Source organism: Narcine bancroftii, chromosome 3 (genome assembly GCF_036971445.1).
Source record: "Narcine bancroftii isolate sNarBan1 chromosome 3, sNarBan1.hap1, whole genome shotgun sequence".
NCBI lineage: Eukaryota > Metazoa > Chordata > Chondrichthyes > Torpediniformes > Narcinidae > Narcine > Narcine bancroftii.
The window spans coordinates 136728804-136751903 of NC_091471.1; the positions used below are offsets into that span (position 1 = coordinate 136728804).

Here is a 23100-nt window from a genome sequence, read left to right on the forward strand (position 1 = left end):
ACATGGGAGAAGGAGAAGTGAGATTGAACTGTGAACCCAAGAACCTTGTGCTTAGAATTAGAAGGGGGTTAATTTGGGTTAGTTAAGTATAGAGATAAGTTAATGTTTAATTCTGTTTTCATGTTTAAAGATAATTAAAACAACTTTTGTTTAAGTAACTACTTGTCTTGGTGAATGTCTATTACTGCTGGGTTTTGGGATCCTTTGGGCTCATAACAAGATGTAGTGGGGAAGAAGGAGAAAGTAGTGGAATCACACTGAAGTTGGTGGAATTGTCACAAGATAATGTGTTAGATGCTGGTGGGTGCAAGTAAGGACTGAAGGGACTGCCTGGGGGGGTAGGTGGGGTAAGGGTAGAAGTATGAGAAATGGAAGAGATACAAATAGAGATTTTATCAATGACAGTTAGGGGGAATCCATGTTTATTAAAGAAAGATTGTCCTGGAGTTGAAGGCCGCATGCTGAGAAAAGATGTGATGAAAGTGGATGAATTGTGAGAATGGAATGGCATCTTTGCAAGGAACGGAATGGGAAGAGGCATAATCTAAGCAGCTGTGAGAGTCAGTGAGCTGTGGATACATTGTGCCCTGTGATAGCGCCAGAAAGGTTAAGGAAGAAGACAAGGTTTCAGAAGTAGTCTACATAAATTTAAGAGCTGGGTAGAATTTGGGGGTGAATTTAATAAAATTGTTAAGTGGTGCACAGGTACAGGAGGTAACACCAATGCAGTTGTGAATATAGCAGAGGGAGAGTTGGGGAACGGTGCCAGAGTATGATTGGAACACGACTACTCCACACACCCATCAAAAAGGTAGGTGGAGCAGGGGCCCATACATGGCCCCATGGATCTGGAGCAAAATGGCAGAAGTTGTTTTTTTTCAATACTTTTATTGGATTTTTACAAAAATAGTACATAAATAGAAGCCATTAATCAAAGATAATATATAAAAGGAATATACAGGAAAAAAAAATCTGTTATAATGGTCAAACAGAAAAAAAAGTTGTAAACACTTAAACAATTATAACATAGTTAATAAAAAAAATTACTTTCTGATAAGTTCATATAATTTCACTACTATTAAAAGAAATGACAAACTCACAAAGCAAGATCCAAGTGATTTTACAAATTACAAAAATCATTAATAAAAAGACCCCATAACTTGGAATATTTAAACCCATTACAATGGAGGAGCATCTGTTTCTTTTTCCAAAGTTTGGCACACCATCAAATCAGGTAGCCATTGAGTATCAGGAGGAGGAGGGACAGCATCCAGCAATAAGGGAGGCAAAAAATACTACATGGGATTGAGACATAGTTAAATTCAAATCAGTTATCTTAGTTGATCCAAAAAGGACAATTATAGGATTAATTATCAGATTCAAATTAAAAACAAAGGTACAAAAGTTATCTTCCCAAAAATGGGAGGAAGAACAAAATCAAAACATACGTAACAAAGTACCTTCTTCAATCTTATACCTGTCACTTTTCCAGGAAATTTTTGAGCAATGCTTTTCAAACTGCTCCCCCAAACTCACATTCCACCTTAAGCAATCCCTATCCCATAAGTACTTTGTGATTAGTAAGGGATTGCTTAAGGCCATCTGTGAGTGGGAAGAAAAATTTGAAAACTACTGTTTTAATCGTACCTAATTGACTTGTTATGTATATGGTTTCATAACTTCAAAGGAAATGGAGCAATGACAATTTTTCTCAGGCAAAATATTTCAGTAACAATTGGGTCTAGAGTAATGGTTCTCAACCCTTCCCTGTGCTGTATGTCTAAATTTCTTTATTTGTTTACATGTATACATATCATCTTAAGTACAGTTTTTTTTTGAACTACCAATAAGTGGTAATTCTGCCTTCCCACAGGAATATCTGGGTTTTATATAATGTCAAGTACATACTCTGACAATAAATCTAAACCTTGACAAATACAAAAATACTGTATAATTATGAGCCATTGTTATCACATTTTCCAATGATGGGCCTGGAGGCACACTAGATCAAGGGATGATGGGGTGGGGGGGGGGAGGAGGAGGGAGTCTTTGTTTGGCTCGAAGCCCCAGTCACATTTGCGTCTTCCCAAACTGAACCAAACCACAAAATATTTCCATTCTAGTAGCTGACATTATATTGATAACTATGAACTTAGAATGTTGGCTTAGAGATAAGATACCTTTTAATATTTTGCTGCTGCCCCCATGGATTCCCTGCTGATGCCTTTTAATTCTCTTTGCAATAGTTATAAATGGAAACTTCTGCAATTAATTCTAATGTATTTGTAGCAAATGTTTATTGACATAAATATCATATTTATGTCTCTGAATAAATGATACGTGAATCACATTCTGCAGTTAAAGATTAAAAGCTTTACTAAAGAACAACAATAATTCAAAGACTACTTGATTAGAGGGAACATTTGAGAAAACCCTCTTGACTTTTGGCATAGAAGCACCAATTTTACAGTAGATACCACTGCCTGAATACCTGGACTTGGGAGTCCTGCAGTTGTGTGGTGTCCAAAATGTTTTTCCTTGGCCAATTTTATGTCAAAGATGTGGCTGGAGATGAGAGAAAATCTCACAGTAATTAAGTTGCTCTAAATTTTGGAAAATCTACTATTTGTCTTAATTTAAAGATTTAGAAATTAAAATGGAAAGCATTGCAGACTTTTCAATGTATTTAAATAAATATACATAAGTTTAGTACTTTTCCCTTTTTGGGTTTCTAACTTATCAACTTGATTCTACTCAAATAAATAAGCTGATTTAAATAACTGCCATAGCACAGTTTGTGTAGTGGCTTGCTCCAGTAAGGAGTTTGTACGTTGTTCATGGGTTTCCTTTGGATGCTCCAGTTTTTTCACATATTTCAATGATGTATGGGGTTAGTAGGTTAATTGATCACATGAGGGCATTGGGGAGGCAGGGACTCATGGACTGGAATGGTTGATGTTTCAGGTCAGAACCCTTTAGCAGAGCCGGTTGTTGACTGGGATGGAATGATTCAATTATGAGGAGATATTGTGTAGTCTCAATTTGGTTGCTTTGGAGCAGAAGAAGACCATGCAGGATCTGATAGCTGTGATAGTCATGATTTTGCATACCTCAAGGATAGCTAGTAAACCATCTTTCAGATGCACAAGTCTAGAGTTAAGATGAAGAGGAAGAAATCTGGAGGGAATTCAAAGATTTTATTTAATCCAGAAGGTGGTTGCAATCTGGAATGCACCGTCTGAGAAAATGGATCTCACAACATTGAAGAAGCAATTGGTTAATCAACTGACTTATCAATAGATTGAAGATTTATGGACAAATTGCTGGTAAATTGGATTAGTGTAGGCTGGAATGATGGTAGGCAAAGACATAGTAAGTCGAATGGCATGTGACTCTGCTGTATGACATTAGGCTAGTTCTCATGATAAAAAGGTTTTGGAATTCATAATTAAGGACATTTCTAAACAGCATATTAAAGAATGTGATGTGTGGTTTGAGACATTAATGCAATTATACATTCTTGGCAGGCCTCTCCCCACCCCGGTCATTATTTCCATTCAACTCCCTCTCTTAATTTATGCTGGAACCCTTCAGCTTTCTCCTAAACAAGTCGCTGTTTCCACACTTTTACAATCACATTCCATCCCTCCTTTTTGGTCCATTCTGACAATTGCAGAATCATACTGCACAGTAGCAAGCCCCTTTGGTCCATCTTATCCATTCCAAGTGTGATGCCTGCCTTTCTTGTCTCCTGTAACTATCAATGGCACTCTTAACAGTAAACAATGCTGCACTTTGTGATTGGATTGAATTCCAGTGAGCACATCTCTCATTCTTAATCTTCCATTTCTTGTGGCACAGCTAGTTAGCAGCTTAAGGCTGATATCCACATATCTGGATTTTATCACTCTATAGAATGGCATAGCATAACAGCACGACATTCACCTCTTTATGCCTATTCAGGTTTTTCTACCCATTTAATCTCAGCCATCCATTTAGCCTTGCTATTTTTTTATTCATCTATCCATCCAATTTTCAAGTGAATATTAGAACAAAATCTTATTCCACTAAGCTTTCAAATGGAGCAGTTCAGATCATAACAACTTGCTGTGTTTATGGTATTGTCCATGCCTCTTGTTGATTCTTTCATTTAGTTCACCCTGGGAGATAATTCCTTTGTCAGAGGAAACATTATCCTTTTGCACTCATTCAAAACCACAGTTAATTTTTAACATCTCTCTCAAATGTTTTGTTCTGATCCAATGATTATCTTCAATAATATTCACATTTACTCTGAGTTCTTCCCATAAACCACCTCCTCACAATAATATTCTTCTGGGCGGGAATAAACATTTCTCACCCATTTTGACCATGGTCCAAAGATAGGTAGCTAAGATTAAGTTTGCAGATTTTAGTCCTGCTGAACTCCAAAGGCAAGCCTTAATTCACTATGAAATCAGTGGTGTCCTACTTTCAGCAGAGCTGAACAAATCTACAACTAAAATAATACCTGAAAGCCAAACTTAATATCTCAGAAATTCAGGTGAATTTTCCAGCATCTTGCATTGAAATATTGCTCGTTTCTGGAGTGGAGCACAATACTGACCAATTCCAGAAAATAAGCCAGGTCTTTCCATTTACAAATCTCCCTCTAAGTCTGACATAGAATTTGCATCAGTTAATGTCATTTCCCATAGATTGTCAAGAGTGCCCTGTGGCCATTCACTCCTGGAACAATCATTTGTGCATTACTTGCTGTTGCCAACTTGTCCAAGTCCCAACCTTGTTCTCAATTAGATTCATTTCAGGATTTTCAGCTTTCTTTGAACTTTGGCCCAATAACTGTGCCAATTTCTACTTACCATTTCCTCTCAATTACACAACCCTAACCCTAAACTTAGCGCTGACCCTCAAAACCCCTTTCATATCTCCAAAAGTCCCTAAACCCTCATCATCACCTCCTAATTACCAGCCATCCCCAAGACTCTACCCCTGCACTCTTTCATAAGAAAACACTTAACAGTGGGCAATCCCAAGGTACCGATCTTGCCCTTCACTGCTGGTTCTTTCTCCCTACTACGAACTAGCCCAAGAATTCACCATTTTGTCATTTGCATTTTATCAATGGTGTCTTGTGTTTTACTGAATCATGTTGCAGTGTTTTTGAGTGAAATAATGAAATTGCCCTTAATTGTTATTTATGGGCAGATTAATTTTTAGTCAGTGCCTAACTTAAATACCACATTTCATTAAAATCAAGTAATTTTGATAATTGCCCACCAATCTGAAACTTTATTTTGTTTTTCATCTCTGCACATGCTGACCTGCTCTTTTTATATTACTATTAATATTTATCCTTCCTCACTTGCTACATTGTAGGCAATAAAACTAACATCATAAAATCCTTCAATGCTGCATTATTCACAATTAAAATCTCTTTTGAAAAGAATGCCTTTCTAGACTAGGTTTCAAGGTTGATTAATGTTTTCTTACTGTTCTGTATATCAATTACAGTTAGTATATTGACACTGATGACCTCTATTCTCTGCCTTAATGCTCTGTCAATAACAAACTGAAAACCCACAGGTGAAGAGCATAGGTCAACAAACCACAGGCTACATCCAGTATTTTATGCAGAGTAACATCTATTTGTCTAGAAACTGGATCAAACTGCACCACAATTTTTGTTTGCTATGTGATTACATTTCAATGAAAAATTATTCCAAAAGGAGGATTGTTGACAAATTCATCAAGTCTGTGACTTTCCTTCCTGGTCCTCCATGAAGCTGATGTGCTCACACACTGAGAAGGGTGGACTAGTGCAATAATGTCAAATAAGATTCAAAGCATGCAAGTGTGTATTCATGCATAGCCTGTATATTCCAGGTCTCTGGTGCAACTGAATTTTCCAGCACTAGGTCTACAAACAAAATGGCCGTCAGCTGGCCACACACAAACTATTTAAACTGATGCCATTCAATTTCTGGATAGTGATTCTTTTAAGCAAGTGCCCTGCCTCAAACAAAAAAAAAGGCATGGTTTTATGTGATATCTCGCACTCCAGGATGATGTTGCCATGACTAGGGGTTTGATCTGTAGGGAGAGATTAGATAGACGGTGTCTTTATTCCCTAGAAGGTAGAAGGCTAAAAGGTGACCTTTGAGAGGTTTACAAATGATGAGGGACATGAATAGAGTGAATGTACAGTCTTTCCCCAATTAAATTATTCCAGAACTAAAGGGCGCAAGTCTGAGGACAGAGATTTAAGTGGGATATGAAGGTCAACATTTTCATTCAGACAGTTTATTTTATCTGGAACGAGCTGTGGAGGAATCTGTAGAAGCAAGCACATCTGGAAAGGTAAATGAGATTAACCCAGAACACCAAACTGAAAAAAGAGACAAATGCTAGAGAAACTCAGCAGGTCAAACAATGCCTTTATGTAACAAACATTAAGGTATATCACCAACATTTTGGGCTTGAGCTCTTCATCAAGGTGTGGGGGAACATGAGAGACATCTTTCATGTTCCCCCACACCTCGATGAAAGGCTCAAGCCTGAAACATTGGTGATTTATCTTTGCTACCTCAGAACATCAAACTGGTCAGCATGAACAAGTTGGGCTGAAGGTCCTGTTTCATGCTCGATATCTCTGTGACTCTGACTCAGTTTTTAAAATTTCTTTTCCCTCATAAAAGGTAGCTCAGCAGAAGCAGAAATTTAGGGCTGCTCTTTGATAAGAATTAATTTTTGTAGCTCAAACTTTTTCATTTAACCCAAAGAAATCTTGGTTCCTTGGTCATTGTTATATTGGTGCATTGTTTCTATTATCATTTGATGCGCCTTCTTCCCTTGAAGGCATGGATTGATGATAAGTATGCCCGGCTACCCCCAGAGAGCTACAAAAAGCTTAAAAACTATAAAAATGCAAGAGCAGGCAATGAATGATCAAGGTAATATGAATTAAAATAGGAACTCATCATAGAATCTCAAGCAATCCTTCTTCCATGAATCAGGCTGCTTTTGTAGCCCAACTCAGATAAATCTTTCAGTTATGTATTTATCTGGCAGTCTGGGGGAAGGGGGTTCCCATTCCTCCTGCTTGTGACCCCATAACAAACCCCATGCTTGTGGCCCTCATCCAGTCATAGCAATCTGTTGGAACAACCATCTTGACTAATCCCAACAATCCAAGATCTCTTCCAACCACTGACAACCACTTGTCAACAATAAATTGCTGCTTTGACTGCCAAGCACACTACCAAATCCTGATTGCAACATTGTTCACAGACTTCTCTCTCTCTCAACAAGGAAGACCCACTTTCACTGACTCCAATATCCTATAATTGGCAACTGATCACACTCCTTGGCTTGTTCACTTCTCTCTGGCAACTGCAGCACCAGCAACCAAACTCTGCCCCAATGTCCAACACTGCTAAACAATCACACCAAACATCCAACATCATCAAATGCTAAGCCTACCCCTTGTCCTGAATGATGACTCCAATTGCCAGTTGCACAATTCAAGTCATGTCACAAGTCCCTCTAAACTACTGTACACGCACAGTCCCCATGATCCTCAATACTCCACCTTCTCCCAATTCTTCAACTCTCTAATCAATACAAAACAAATCCTTGACCCTGCCACACTCAACCTACAGGCCTGATTTCCAGAGCAAGGCCTCACCTTGATTATGGTCGATCCAATCATCCATAAGGTCTTGCATCTTGTTCACTCTTAAATTTCTCAGTGAAGAGCTAACAAACAAATCATTTATTAATTGCCACAGATTTCTAGGATATAGCTTCATCTAATTTAATTCACTTTAAATAAACCTGAAATAAACATTTTGTTTTTACTGAAAGTTTTTGCTTTTCCTGGGGTTATATTCAAGACACACATCAGTAGATGTTTAAATTAATTGAATTATATCAGTGAAGGAAGTAGTACGAATGTAATAGATAAGTAGCTGAACTGTCTCTGTCACATGACCACAGCTTTAACTTTTCTTATAGATGTTTATTAATGTCTTTCTTTCTTAAGGAAAGTGCTGATGATAGCCTCATTGGCTAACGGAGAGAAAGTTCAAAGGCTTGTACAGTGGTGAAAGAGCAACAACCTAAGTTTCAATGTGGACAAGACAAAGGAGATGACTGTGGTATTCAGGAGGACGAAGGGCCATAAATGTGGAACATCAACTCTTTTTCAAAGCCATTAGGATTCAAGCATTGGTAGATAGAATCCAATTGCTTACATTGCTCACTTTGGATCTAATAGAGGGGAATACTTAACTGTTGTATAAATGCTGCATCTCATAATGTTATAATATTCAATGTGCATTTATTGAGGGGCAAGCAGACATCAGCCATTATCAGAAATAAGCTGAGCTCTGTAGTTCTGTATCTTGTACTCTTATTTGGCATATGTAGTGTCAATCTCCACGCTATGATAACTCAAGTTTTAGATTAAATTAGATTAGATTCCTCTTTATTGTCATGTAATAATACAAAAAATGTAACATACATGAAATTCAATTTTGCCTGATGAGAGGGAAACAAAAAGTCACCGTTAACATTACCTGGCACCCCTCATAATAAGAGAAAGAGAACCAAAAGAGAATTCCTGTAGAGACATTGAGTGCTTGTGAATTATAGTTATAGCTCTGTTTTCTAGTCAAGTCCAGTTTATCGTCATCTGATTGCACAAGTACAACCCAATGAAACTGCATTCTCCGGTCCTCAGTGCAATTAGGGGGTGACGGAGAGAAGGCGGGGACAGGGTACTGAACTTTAAGATCAGCCATGATCTCATTGCATGGCGGAGCAGGCTCGAAGGGCCAAATGACCTACTCCTGCTCTTATCTTCTATGTTAAAACACGCAGATATATAGCCAGGCATAATGCACCTACTGACAAACAATACATATGCAGGACAAGCATTCATAAATATTGTTTCAAAAATATGAATGTCAGTTCCTTTCTCAGCATCAGAGCCATCAGAGTTATTGATAGGTAGTAGAGGATGGTCATTCCTGGTCCTCCTGAAGTCTACAATCATCTCCTTTGTCTTATCCACATTGAGACTCAGATTGCAAACCTTGCACCATTTCATGGGATGTTCCACCTCATCTTTGTAGTGCAGCTCATTGTTGTTGCTGATGAGGTCACCTACTGTTGTGTCATCTGCAAACTTGATGACACTGTTGGAGCTGGATCTGGTGATGCAGTCAAGGTTCAATAGTGTGAACGGGGCTCAGAGAGACAATGCTGAAGACCATTCTGCTACCGACTGAGACAGACTGTGGTCTTTCTGCTAAAAAGTCTAGAATCCAGTTAAAAAGAGGGATGTTGAGCCCCAATAAGGACAACTCCACCAGCCTCTGGGGAAATGATTGCATTTAATTCCATGCTGAAGTCGATGAACAGCCTGATGTATGAGGTGTCATTCTCCAAGTGGATGAGGACTGAGGACTGAGTGAAGGGACTAGGCTATAGCATTGTCTGTGGAATGGAGTCTTCTATAAGTGAATTGAAATTAGTCCAGCATCTCTGGGAGATGTGCTTTGATGTGGAGGTCAGTGCCACAAGGTGGTAATAACTGAAGCTTGTTATTGTTGCCCTCTTGGGTATGAGTTTGATGGTGGCTGAGTTGAATCCTGCAAGAATGAGTGAATGGTGCAGTTGGGAGTTGAAGATGTCCATGAAGACCTCTGTCAATTGCTGTGTGCAGTCCTTCAGTATCTGACCGGGTATGTTTTCTGGTTCTGCAGTCTTGTGTGGATTCACCTTGGATAGGGTTTTTCTCAGCTTGGCTTTGGTGATGCAGGGTACCTGTTCATCAAGGCAAACAGCTTTTTCTACAGTCATCTTCTTACCATGCATAGATGGAGTGAAACACAAAAGTCTATAGACACTGAATTGTAGTAAAAACACAGAAATGCTGGAGGAACTCAGCAGGTCTCACAGTATCCATAGGAGGTAAAGATATATAACCAACATTTCGGGCCTAAGTCCTTCTTCAAGGAAAAAGCAAAGAACAGGAAGGTGTAAGGATAAAGACTGAAGGTCTTTGTGGATTTCAACATGAATGTTATCTTCAGTCATCTGACATTCACTAAACAAGCTTGCATTCAAAGTGTATGAAAATAATTCTAAGACAGTGGGTGGTACAGACTGCATTGTATGAAAATCAATTTGCACAATCACAAAAGTCATTTGGTGCAATCTTTCCATGATGAACATAATTTAATTCATAGTGATCTTGCAAATGTCAATGAAGGCACACTAAACAGAAGTTCTTGGGAATTTGAGTTACAGCCTTAAGTGAAACTACACAATTATACATATATTAACGAAGAATCTTTTGTCTCTATGGTATCTGAGAATGGATCTACATGATAACAAATTGCTCATCTCAACATCGAATTGGAGATAATTGGATTAATATTGTGTTTGGGAATTTCTGATTAAAGAAAGACTATTGAGGTAAATATTGTCTACTTTAAAGATATTGAGACTTTTCATTCAAACAGAACTGTTCATGGGGCAGTTAGATACAAGTATTTAAAGCTATGTAGAGATAAAAGAATGTAGATAAGATCAGATGATTTGCCAATTAGGAGAGGAAGTAGGAAAAACTATTTTTGTGTAGAGTTAAGATTCATTCACAGACAGTAACAGAAGCAATTATGTAGGCATATAAGATAACCGAGGAGGTAGTGATGGCTGTGTTAAAAAAGATAAAGGTGGATAAATCTCCCGGACCGGACAAAATATTCCCTAGGACACTCAGGGAGGCTAGTGGACAGTTAGTGGGGCCATTAACAGAGATATTTAGGATGTCACTGGCCACGGGGGTGGTACCAAAGGATTGGAGGGTGGCGCATGTGGTTCCTCTGTTTAAGAAAGGTCCAAATGCAAACTTGGGAATTATAGGCCTGTAAGTCTGACGTCTGTGGTGGGCAAGTTGATGGAAAGTGTTCTGAGGGATGCTATTTACAAATTTTTGGAGGTACAAGGATTGATAGGGAGTAATCAGCATGGTTTTGTCAGGGGTAGATCATGCTTGATAAACCTGATTGAGTTCTTCGAGAGGGTTACAAAAAAGGTTGATGAAGGGAAAGCTGTGGATGTTGTCTATTTGGACTTTAGTAAAGCTTTTGACAAAGTTCCCCACAGGAGGTTAGGAAAAAAGGTGGAGGCATTAGGTATAAATAAGGAGGTAGTGAAATGGATTCAGCAGTGGTTGGATGGAAGGTGTCTGAGAGTAGTGGTAGAAAATTGTTTGTCCAATTGGAGGCCGGTGACTAGTGGAGTTCCGCAGGGTTCGGTCCTGGGTCCACTATTATTTGTTATATATATTAACAATCTGGATGTAGGGGTAGAGAATTGGATAAGCAAGTTTGCGGATGACACAAAGATTGGTGGTGTTGTGGACAGTGAGGTAGATTACCGTAGATTAAAAGGTGATTTAGGAAGGCTGGAGGTGTGGGCTGAGAAATGGCTGATGGAATTTAATACTGATAAATGTGAGGTGCTGCATTTTGGAAAGGCAAATTTAAATAGGTCATATACATTGAATGGTAGACAATTGAGGAGTGCAGAGCAACAAAGGGATTTAGGAGTTATGGTAAATAGTACCCTCAAGGCTGATACTCGGGTAGATGTTGTGGTGAAGAAGGCATTTGGAATGCTGGCCTTCATAAATCGGAGTATTGAATTCAAGAGTAGGGAGGTTATGATGAAATTGTACAAGGCATTGGTGAGGCCAAATTTGGAGTACTGTGTACAGTTTTGGTCACCAAATTATAGGAAAGATATAAACAAAATAGAGAGAGTGCAGAGAAGGTTCACGAGAATGTTGACAGGATTTCATGGTCTGAGTTACAGGGAAAGGTTGTGCAGACTGGGGCTTTTTTCTCTGGAGCGTAGAAGATTGAGAGGGGACTTGATAGAGGTGTTTAAGATTTTAAAAGGGACAGACAGAGTAAATGTGGATAGGATTTTTCAATTAAGAAAGGGGGAGATTCAAACTAGAGGACATGGTTTAAGATTGAAGGGGGAAAATTATAAGGGGAACATGAGGGGAAATTTCTTTACGCAGTGGGTGGTGGGGATGTGGAATGAGCTTCCGGCAGACGTGGTCGAGGTGGGATCATTGGTTACATTTAAGGAAAGACTGGATCGTTACATGGATAGGAGGGGACTAGAGGGGTATGGACCGGGTGCTGATCAGTGGGACTAGGAGGGTGGGGATTTGCTACGGCATGGACTAGTAGGGCCGAACTGGCCTGTTCTGTGCTGTAAGTGGTTATATGGTTATATGGTTATAAGAAACAATAGCTACTAATTGGTTAAGATTACTGCTCATACAGAGGAGAAACATTGACCCAGACTTTTTGAGTTGAATAGTTCATGTGTTGTACATTTGTATCAATACAGTCTTCAACTCTCATTAGTGTAAATGATGTTAAAGCATCTCAACTAATTCAATATTCAATACCATACTAATTGGAAGCATTCAGTTGTCTGAGAATATTTCATAATCATTCTTTCACTTGCACAAAATCAGTTTCTGATGTAATGTCATGTTCACTAATGTACAAACACCCGAACAAGCAGAGTCTACAGTATTTTTAATACTTTTTAAAATTTCAGGTCTTATTTTGTTTACCATGCACTCTGGAGATAAAGAGTTAATAATACATTAAACTTAATATACACTTTGATAGAAGCTCTTTGGGGAAAAAAACATGTTTTGTCTTGTATCAGGCAGGTGCATTGTCTACTTCTGGCGATGGTCATAGACACATCTTTCATTGTTTAGACCCACAAATTTGCCCTGCAGCAATTGAATGAAGTGCAAGGGTGTGCATCTGCCACCTTCAGTATTCACCTAAACCCATAGATTAAATGTAGATGGGATAAAATGCACATGAACTTCTGACCCCCATACTTAAAATGTAAATAGAGATTTGGTTACACAGTAGTGCTATATCAGCTGTGAGTCAGCAATCTGGTCTGACACACAGATTATAAACCTCAGGCATATTGTGTTCCAGTGAGCATCAGTTCATCAATAATAGCAGTTCAAAGTTTCATATTTTCATCAGTGGTATTACATTGAATTTTGGGAAAAAACCTGCAATGATGGAGATCTTTTCTCGTTTTTTTTAAAAATATTTTATTTAAGAATTTTAAAACAATATCAATGTATTCAATAAAACTACAAAAAAAATATGTTTTATGTATAAATAAAAACTCTCCCTCCCTTCCCTCCTGTACAACCACCCTCCCCTTCAGAATATACCAAAAGAAGAAAAAAAATCTATAAGAAAAGAAAGTTTGGAGAATGTCAAGAAAACATAAGATCTCAATACTAATAATGGAGCTGGGTGTTACCAGCTTTCAGAGAGTCCCTCAAATTTTCAAATCAACAATTTGTAAATATGGGCTCCATATTTTCCAAAAAATTGATATTTGTTATGTAAATTATAAATTATCTTCCCAAGTGGAATACAACTACGTAGTTCAGCATCCCATCTCTCCATCCCTAAATCTGTATCTGGTTTCCAACTAATGGCTATGCACTTCCTAGAAACAGCTAAAGCAATTCATAAAAATTCAATTTGATGCATAGTTAACCTCAATTTAGGTCTAATCACTTTAATATTACCCAACAAAAATAACATTGGATCCTGTGCGAGTTTAACCCCTATTATTTTCTCCAAAACATTCCCTACCTCTCTAGGACACTTCCAAGTAGAATGCAAAAAGGAACTAACTTCCTGACCACATAAATGTGATCATATTGGGTTCAATTTTTAAACATTTTTTGAGGTGTTAAATATAATTGATGCAAAAAATTATATTGAATCAGTCTATACCTAACAGTATTTTTTGCCATATATTCTTTACATAATTGTATCCAATCATTTTCATCTATTTGTCTATTTAAAGCAACCTCCCATCTAAATCTCGATTTATACATTCCTAATTTAGGAACTTTTTGAAGTAATTTGTACATCACAAAAATAAACTTATTCAAATTGTCCTTACATATCAATAATTCTAATTCATTCTGTTTAGGTAATATGAAACTAGGACCTAATTTATCAACCAACAAAGCCTTAGCCTGATAGTAACAAAAAAAAGGTATTATTTGGAACATTAAATTTATTCTTCATTCATTCAAAAGTAATAACTCTGCCAGCTTCAAAACAGTCTTCTATTTTCTTAATACCCATTCAAATTCAAATCCTCAAAAATTGATTATCCATAGAAAAAGGAAGGTCTATTTTGATATAAAGTCATTTCTTGACAAATTTCTTACCTTTTCCACCTATTTTATAATCTATTTTACTGCATAATTCAATCAAATGTTTCAGAACAGGCATGTCTCTTCTTCCTGCATATTATTTTCTCCTATTTTACTCAATTCTATTTTAACCCAAGCTGGATTTTACCTACATCATTAACACATTTCAATTGAGCTGCCTTATAATACTTCTTAAAATAGGGAAGTTGAAAACTTCCCAATGCAAACTTCCAAGTCAATTTTTCCAAAGAAACACTTGCCATCTTTCCTTCGCATAAAAATTTCATAATACTTGAATATAAATCTTTTAAAATTTTCTTTGGGAAATCAAACAAGGAATTGACTGAAAAAGATGTTGAACCTTTGGAAAAAAAATCATCTTTACACAATTGACTCTACCTACTATAGTTATGGGCTAATTATTCCACCTATTCAAATCTTCTCTAATTTTATTGAGTAAAGGTAAATAATTCAGTTTATATAAATTATTTGTCATTATCAACCTTAATCCCCAAATACTTAATTCCAACCTCTGGCCCCTTAAATCAAGCAAATTTTCTACATTGAGTATAATCACCTTAACCAGGGGCATAATTTCACTTTTTCCCCAATTAATCTTATAAGTCAATAATTTCACCATATTCTTCCAAAGTCATATATAATTGATGCAAAGAATTTATAGGGTCTGTCACATAAACCAAAACATCATCAGCAAATAAATTAGTCTCCTGATTAACCTTTTATACCCTTAATGTTGAAATCTTGCTTTATTAACTCTGCTAAAGGTTCTATTACTAAAGCCAGCAAAGCTGTTGCCCTGTTAAAGGCAATCCTGTCTACTTGATCTAGATAATTGAAAAGCAAAAGAAATTTGTCAACTTTAGCAGAAGGATTTTTATATAAAGTTTTGACCCAATTAATAAATATAGATCCAAAACCAATTTTTTTCTCATTCCTTAAATAAATAATTCCATTCTAATCTATCAAAGCCCTTCTCAGATCTTAAGTTATTGCCACAGGTAGATCACCCTTCTTTTGAGGTAAATATATTAAACTGATCAGGCTAGCAATATTATCAGCAGATTGTTGCTTTTTAATGAAGCCCATTTGATCCATAAGAATTAAATTCGGTAGATATCTAGCCACTCTATTTACCCAAATTTTGGCAATAATTTTATAATTAGCATTTAACAAAGATATTGGACTATAAGATTCAGTTTTTAACAAATCTCTCTTTCTTAGGTATGACAGCAATAATTGCATTTGGAAAAGATTCTGGTAAGAATGAGTTTCTGTAGGTTGTTTCAACACCTCCATAAAAGGAGGTATTAACAAATCTTTAAATTTCATATAAAATTCAGGCAGAAAACCACCCTCCCCTGCTGACTTAACACTTTGCAAAGAACTGAGTACCTCACTAATTTCTCTTGCCGTAAATGGAACATCTACATCCTTTTGATCTTGACAATTCAAAGTAGATAAATTTATTTGAGACAAAACATTGTCAATTTTAACCTCATCACTATTAAACTTGGATCTATTTAAATTAAAATAAAATCCTTAAATTTATCATTTATTTCTTGAGGCTTATGTAATCTTCTTAATAGCATTAATTGTTCTAGAAGTTTGTTCTGTTTTCAATTGCCAAGCAATAACTTTATAAGCTCTTTCTCCCAATCCGTAATATTTTGTATAGTTCTCTCAATTAATTTTTCAGTTCTATGTCTGAATTGTATTATAATAAAAATTCTTCTTTATTAAACTTTTCCTTTTTTCATCAGAAGGCTTTTTCTGCAAGTCCTTTTCCAAACTCTCTATCTCTTTCTTCTAATGGGTCAACTACTTTAGTATAGTCCTTCTTAATTATAGTTGAGTATCTTATTATCTGATCTCTTAAATATGCTTTCAAAGCATTCCATAAAATAAATTTATAATGCACTGAATGAGAATTTATTTCTAAAAAATTGTTGAATTTTTTTCCTTAAAAAATCACAAAAATCTACACTTTTTAACCTTCGCCAAATATCTATCAAATCCAAATCCTTCATCAAAGTTAAGATCCTTTTTTGCATTTTAGTTCTAGTAAGTGATTTTTTGTGACTTATCCAAAATTGGATCAAGACAACAATTAAAATCTCGTCCAATTAAAATCTTCTCATGAGCTCCAGCAAAATGCACAAAACCATCATTAACAAACCTTTCATCAACATTGTGCATAAATACTCATAAGTGTCCACATCTCTGAATAAATTTGACAATGTACCAAAACAAACCTCCCAGCAGGATCTGTAACTACAGATTGAATCTTAACAGGCAGAATCTTATTAATCAAAATTGCAACCCCTCTTGCTTTATAATTAAACAAAGAAGCTGCCACTTGCCCTATCCAATCTCTTTTTAAATTTTGTTCTTTCTCTGTTAAATGTGTCTCTTGTATAAAGGAAATATTAATTTCATTTTTAAATATAAGCTAAAACCTTTATTCTCTTAATATTATTAAGTCAATTTATATTAAAACTTACAAAATTTAATACCTTGATAACTGTCATTTCTTAAATCCAAAAATTAAAGACTCTCACATGAACCCCCAACTCCATGAAACCTTCAATTACATTTTGCATCTCCAACCAGAAATAAATTAAAAGAAAAGAAAAAAAAATGAAAATAGTCCATGATAAAATAAGCACTAATGAGGAAATACCAGAACTACTTTCCTCTATTATGCGGGAAGTGGCCCTCGCCACAATGTGGCACATGGTTATGGAAGGAGAAAATAAAAAGTCCGCCCCTCCTGGACAGTTCACTTATAAGAGTAGAGAGCTTCTTCAAGGTCTTTATTCACTTGCTCATCATCAATCTCACCCAATTCATGCTGCTTCGACACCTGTTCTGCAACTTTCATTGTCTGAGATCAGTCTGCCAAAACTTGTTGGGTAGTTGAACTCTGCACATCTATTCATTGATCCTGTTTAATATTTGGAAGAAAATTCCCAAGTTTTAAAGCTTTCTTCTTCATTTGCAAAAAAATTTTGATGGCTTTTCTCTGGAGAGCACTTCGTGTAGCTGAATATTGAAATGAAAATTTATATTTTTTTTTCCAGAGAACTGATTTCACAGGATTATATTCCTTTTAACTATTGACATACCTAAATCTGCCTAGATTAAAAAAAAAACTAATTATTCGTCACTGTTAATGGACCTTGATATTTTTGTGCATTTTATACAGCCATTGTTAATATTGTTTCTTTATCTTGAAGTGGGGAAATTGGGGATGGATTTCTTTTTTTTTCTTTGGCTTGCTTCGCGGTCGAAGATTTATGGAGGGGTAATGTCCACGTCAGCTGCAGGCTCATTTGTGGCTGAGAAGTCCGATGTGGGACAGGTAGACACGGTTGCAGTGGTTGCAAGGGAAAATTGGTTGGTTGGGGTTGGATGTTGGGTTTTTGCTCCTTTGTCTTTTGACAGTGAAGTGGGTTCTGCGGTCTTCTTCAAAGGAGGTTGCTTCCCGCCAAACTGTGAGGCGCCAAGATGCACAGTTTGAGGTGATATCAGCCCACTGGCGATGGTCAATGTGGCAGGCACCAAGAGCTTTCTTTAGGCAGTCCTTGTACCTCTTCGTTGGTGCACCTCTGTCTCGGTGGCCAGTGGAGAGATCGCCATATAACACGATTTTGGGAAGGCGATGGTCCTTCATTCTGGAGATGTGACCTACCCAGCGCAGTTTGATCTTTAGCAGCGTGGATTCGATGCTGTCGGCCTCTGCCGTCTCGAGTACTTCGATGTTGGAGATGAAGTCGCTCCAATGAATGTTGAGGATGGAGCGGAGACAACGCTGGTGGAAGTGTTCTAGGAGCCGTAGGTGATGCCGGTAAAGGACCCATGATTTGGAACCGAACAGGAGTGTGGGTATGACAACGGCTCTGTATACGCTAATCTTTGTGAGGTTTTTCAGTTGGTTGTTTTTCTAGACTCTTTTGTGTAGTCTTCCAAAGGCGCTATTTGCCTTGGCGAGTATGTTGTCTATCTTGTTGTCGATCCTTGCATCCGATGAAATGGTGTAGCCGTGATAGGTAAACTGGTTGACCATTTTGAGTTTTGTGTGCCCGATGGAGATGTGGGGGGACTGGCTGATGGAGGACCTCCGTTTTCTTCAGGCTGACTTCCAGGCCAAACATTTTGACAGTTTCCGCAAAACAGGACGTCAAGCGCTGAAGAGCTGGCTCTGAATGGGAAACTAAAGCGGCATCGACTGCAAAGAGTAGTTCACGGACAAGTTGCTCTTGTGTCTTGTTGTGAGCTTGCAGGCACCTCAGATTGAAGAGACTGCCATCCGTGCAGTACCGGATGTAAACAGCGTCTTTATGGTTTCAGCATCATGCTGAAGAAGATTGAAAAGAGGGTTGGTGCGAGAACGCAGTCTTGCTTCACGCCATTGTTAATGGAGAAGGGTTCATTACAATGTAAAATCATAAACCAGCATCTCACTTTTAATTCCTTAAGGATAAGAATAACAACCTTGAGGAAGTCACGTGATGGAGTAGAGACTGGTAAGAGAATACCAGCCCTCTCCAGAAAAGTTTAAAAAAAGTAAAGAAAAAAACAAAGCTACAAACACAAAAACCATAACAAATTAAAAATAAAAGTGTGGAGAAAATGGCAGCAAAGAAAGGAAAATCAAAAACAATGGGAAGAAAAGAAGAAAGATGTCGGAAGAGAAAGGTGAAGGCCTTACTTGTACGAGGAGGCCCGCCGTGGAGAGAGAAGCCCGCTCCCTGAGGTCAATGGAAACCCCGAAGTCAGGACTACAAATATGGCTCACGGAGCCAAACAAAAGTGCGCAACCGTGCATGCGCGATGCACAAGAGAAAAACAACACTGACGGGAGGGGGGACCAGCTGAGGAGTAAATCTCCACAGCTGAAACAGACAAGTATAACACGACAGCAAGACTCCCAACAGGAAAACATAGAAAATAACGGGAACAAGAAGGAAGAGAATAAAAAAAGGAAATCAGAGAAACAACAGATGACCAACCCAGAGGAAGAAGACCAACACCAAGACACTTCTAATAAAAATAATAAAACAATAATACCCAACAAAATAAAATAAACAACCCAACAAGAAGATCAGAAGAGACAGAGGTAAAGGACACAGATCCTGGAGTGGACTCAGACGAAGAGGAGGGAGAACATCAAACTCTACACAGAGAAATGGAAGATGAAGGGAAGGGACAGTACATGGATAAATTTTTTTTAAATAATATATATGGAAACATAAAAAGAATGGTTGACACAAGAATTCACAAAGAATAAAAGGTACAGAAGAAAAAGTGAATAGATTAGAGATGGTCATGACAGAAATAGGGAAAAGAGTAGACAAGGTGGAAGAACGAGAAACAGACATAGAAATGGAAGTAGATGACTTAAAAAAGAAATTAGAAGAATCTGATAAAAAAGTTAAAGAAACACAGGAGCTGTTAGCTCAGAAGATAGATATAATGGAAAACTATAATAGAAAAAACAATATAAAGATAGTGGGCCTTAAGGAAGATGAAGGAGGCAAAAATATGAAAGAATTTATAAAAGAATGGATCCCCAGAGTCCTAGGAATGCAGGAATTACAGGAAGGAATGGAAATAGAAAGGGCACACAGAACATTAGCCACTAAACCACAACAAAAACCAAAATACATTCTAGTAAAATTCCTAAGTTATACGACAAGAGAAAATATATTGGAGAAAGCAATGAAAAAAATAAGAGAAGACAAAAAGCCACTGGAATACAAAGATCATTTTTTTTCTATCCAGAGATAAGTTTTGAACTCCTGAAGAAGAGGAAGGAGTTTAATGCAGCAAAAATGACCCTATGGAAAAAAGGTTATAAATTTATGTTAAAATATCCAGCGGTTCTTAAAATAGTTATCCCGGGGCAGCAGAGCAAACTGTTCTTGGATCCGGAAAAAGCACGAAAATTTGCAGAACACCTACAAAACAGACAGAGAGATGAAGAGATATAACAAGAACAAAAATGACAACAAACTATATATGAAGAAGAAGAAAGTATAAGTGAGAACTAAGAAGAGAAAGAAATGGAAGAAAGGAAGTAAGGAGGGAATTAAGAAAGTGAGTTTTGTTATATATGAAGATTAAAATCTTTTCTGAGGGGGCTGGGTGGGGAAGAATAACAGTCACTGGGAAATCAGTTGACGCTTGCGAGCGGGTTCGCAAATCCAAATGGAGAGGGGAGATGTGGTTGCCCGACAAGGGACAAAGGGCAACTCAGAAAGAGGAGGGACTATTGGGGTTAAAGGAAGTTTAGATATGAGAATAGTGGAAATATTTTATGTTTTAGAAATGTTGTCTTATAATGTGTTCAAAAAAAGAAAGCAGAAATGAATAAGAAGGGAAGGTGGTGATGAGAAAACAGAAAGGAAAGATAAACAAAGTATGAAATGGCCATGTTGAACTATATGACTTTAAATATTAATGGAATACATAACCAAATCAAAAGGAAGATGCTGTTAAATATACAGAAGAAAGAAAAAATTGATATGGCATTCATGCAAGAAACACATCTAACTGAAGTGTAACACAAAAAATTAAAGAGCGATTGGATAGGACATGTAACAGCAACATCATATAATTCAAAAGCCAGAGGAGTAGCTATATTAATCAATAACAATGTACCAATCAAATTAGAAGAGGAAATAATAGATCCACCAGGGAGGTATGTAATGATAAAATGTCAGATATATTCAGAATTTTGGAATTTACTCAATGTATACACACCTAATGAAGAAGATCAAAAATTTATGCATGATATCTTTTTGAAGATCGCAGATACGCAAGGGAATATACTAATAGGAGGGGATTTTAACCTTAATTTGGACTCAAGCATGGATAAAAACTGGAAAAAAAGACTAACAGAAAGAACAAAGTAATCAAATTTATAATTAAATCGATGCAGGAAATGCAAATTTTGGATATATGGAGGAAACAACACCCAAAGGAAAAGGAATATTCATATTATTCGAGTAGACATAAAACATACTCAAGGATAGACCTATTCTTGTTATCAGCTCACATTCAAGGAAGAGTTAAGAAAACGGAATATAAAGCAAGATTGTTATCAGATCACTCACCCCTGTTATTGACAATAGAGCTAGAGGACATCCCACCAAGAATGTATAGATGGAGATTAAACTCCATGCAACTTAAAAGACAGGATTTTAGAGAATTAATTGAGCGACAAATTAAAATGTACTTTGAAATAAATATGGAAACAGTGAAAAATAAATTTATACTATGAGACACAATGAAAGCATTCATCAGAGGACAGATAATAAGTTATGTAACTAAGATGAAGAAAGACTACAATCAAGAAATAGAACAGTTGGAAAGGGAAATAACAAATACAGAAAAAGAATTAGCAATAAAGGAAGATACAACTAAAAGAAGAGAATTGACAGACAAGAAAATAAAATATGAAACACTACAAACATATAAGGTGGAGAAGAACATAATGAAGACAAAACAGAAATATTATGAGCTAGGACAAAAAACATACAAAATACTAGCGTGGCAGCTTAAGACAGAATAAACTAAAAGAAGGTATTGGCATCAAGGAAAAAGGACAAACAAATTACATATAACCCAACGGAGATCAACGAAAACTTCAGGGAATTCTACGAATAAATATATCAAACTGAAAACGAAGGAAAAGAAGACAAAATAGATGAATTTCTAACTAAAATTGAACTACCGAAATTACAAACAGAGGAGCAAAATAAATTAATAAAACCATTTGAAATAGAAGAAATACAGGAGATATTAAAAAAACTACCGAACAATAAAACACTGGGAGAGGATGGACTCCCAATAGAATTCTATAAAACATTCAAAGACTTATTAATTCATCCTCTCCTGGAAGTAATGAACCAGATTGAAAAAACACAAAACATACCAGATTCATGCAAAACAGCAATAATTACAGTAATACCAAAGATGGGGAAAGATCCACTAACACCAGCATCGTATAGACCAATATCTCTACTTAACACAGATTATAAGATAATAGCTAAACTGTTAGCAAACAGATTGGCTGATTGTGTTTCAAAAATAGTAAAACTAGACCAAACTGGATTTATTAAAAAAAGACGAACAACGGACAATATCTGTAAATTCATTAACTTAATCCATGCAGTACAAGGAAACAAAACTCCAACAGTAGTGGTTGCTTTAGATGCAGAGAAAGCCTTTGACAGAGTAGAATGGAATTATTTATTCAAAGTACTACAAAAATCCAACCTACCAGAGACATATATTAATTGGATTAAAGCATTATATAAGGGACCATTGGCGAAAGTGACAGTAAATGGATATATATCAAACCAAATTAAATTAAGCAGATCAACAAGGCAGGGATGTCCACTACGTCCATCACTGTTTGCATTAGCTATAGAACCACTAGCAGAACTGATAAGAACAGAAAATAAAATACGAGGAATAAAAATAAAAGAGAAGGAATATAAAATCAGTCTATTTGCAGATGATGTTATAATATACTTAACAGAACCAGAAATATCAATAAAAGAATTACATAAAAAATTGAAGGAATATGGAGAAGTATCGGGGTACAAGATCAACGCAAATAAAAGTGAGGCAATGCCAATGAATAAGGTAGATTTCACAAAGTTTAAAGAAGAATCTCCATTTAGATGGCAAACACAAGCAATTCGATACCTAGGTATACAACTAAATAATAATCTCGGCCATCTATATAAACT

At 36.6% G+C, this 23100-nt stretch overlaps 1 long non-coding RNA gene across 4 annotated transcripts in view; it reads left to right on the forward strand.

Annotated features, from left to right (window-relative positions):
- LOC138757603 (uncharacterized) overlaps positions 1-23100 on the forward strand; it is a 57182-nt gene that overhangs the window by 11559 nt on the left and 22523 nt on the right. For 2 of the 4 annotated variants that reach the window (XR_011353726.1, XR_011353729.1), the window contains exons 2-3: positions 8045-10485; positions 15560-15595. This is a non-coding gene — a long non-coding RNA (uncharacterized lncRNA). The remainder of the gene's footprint in view (positions 1-8044; positions 10486-15559; positions 15596-23100) is intronic. The other 2 variants (XR_011353727.1, XR_011353730.1) reach the window with 2 other exon arrangements.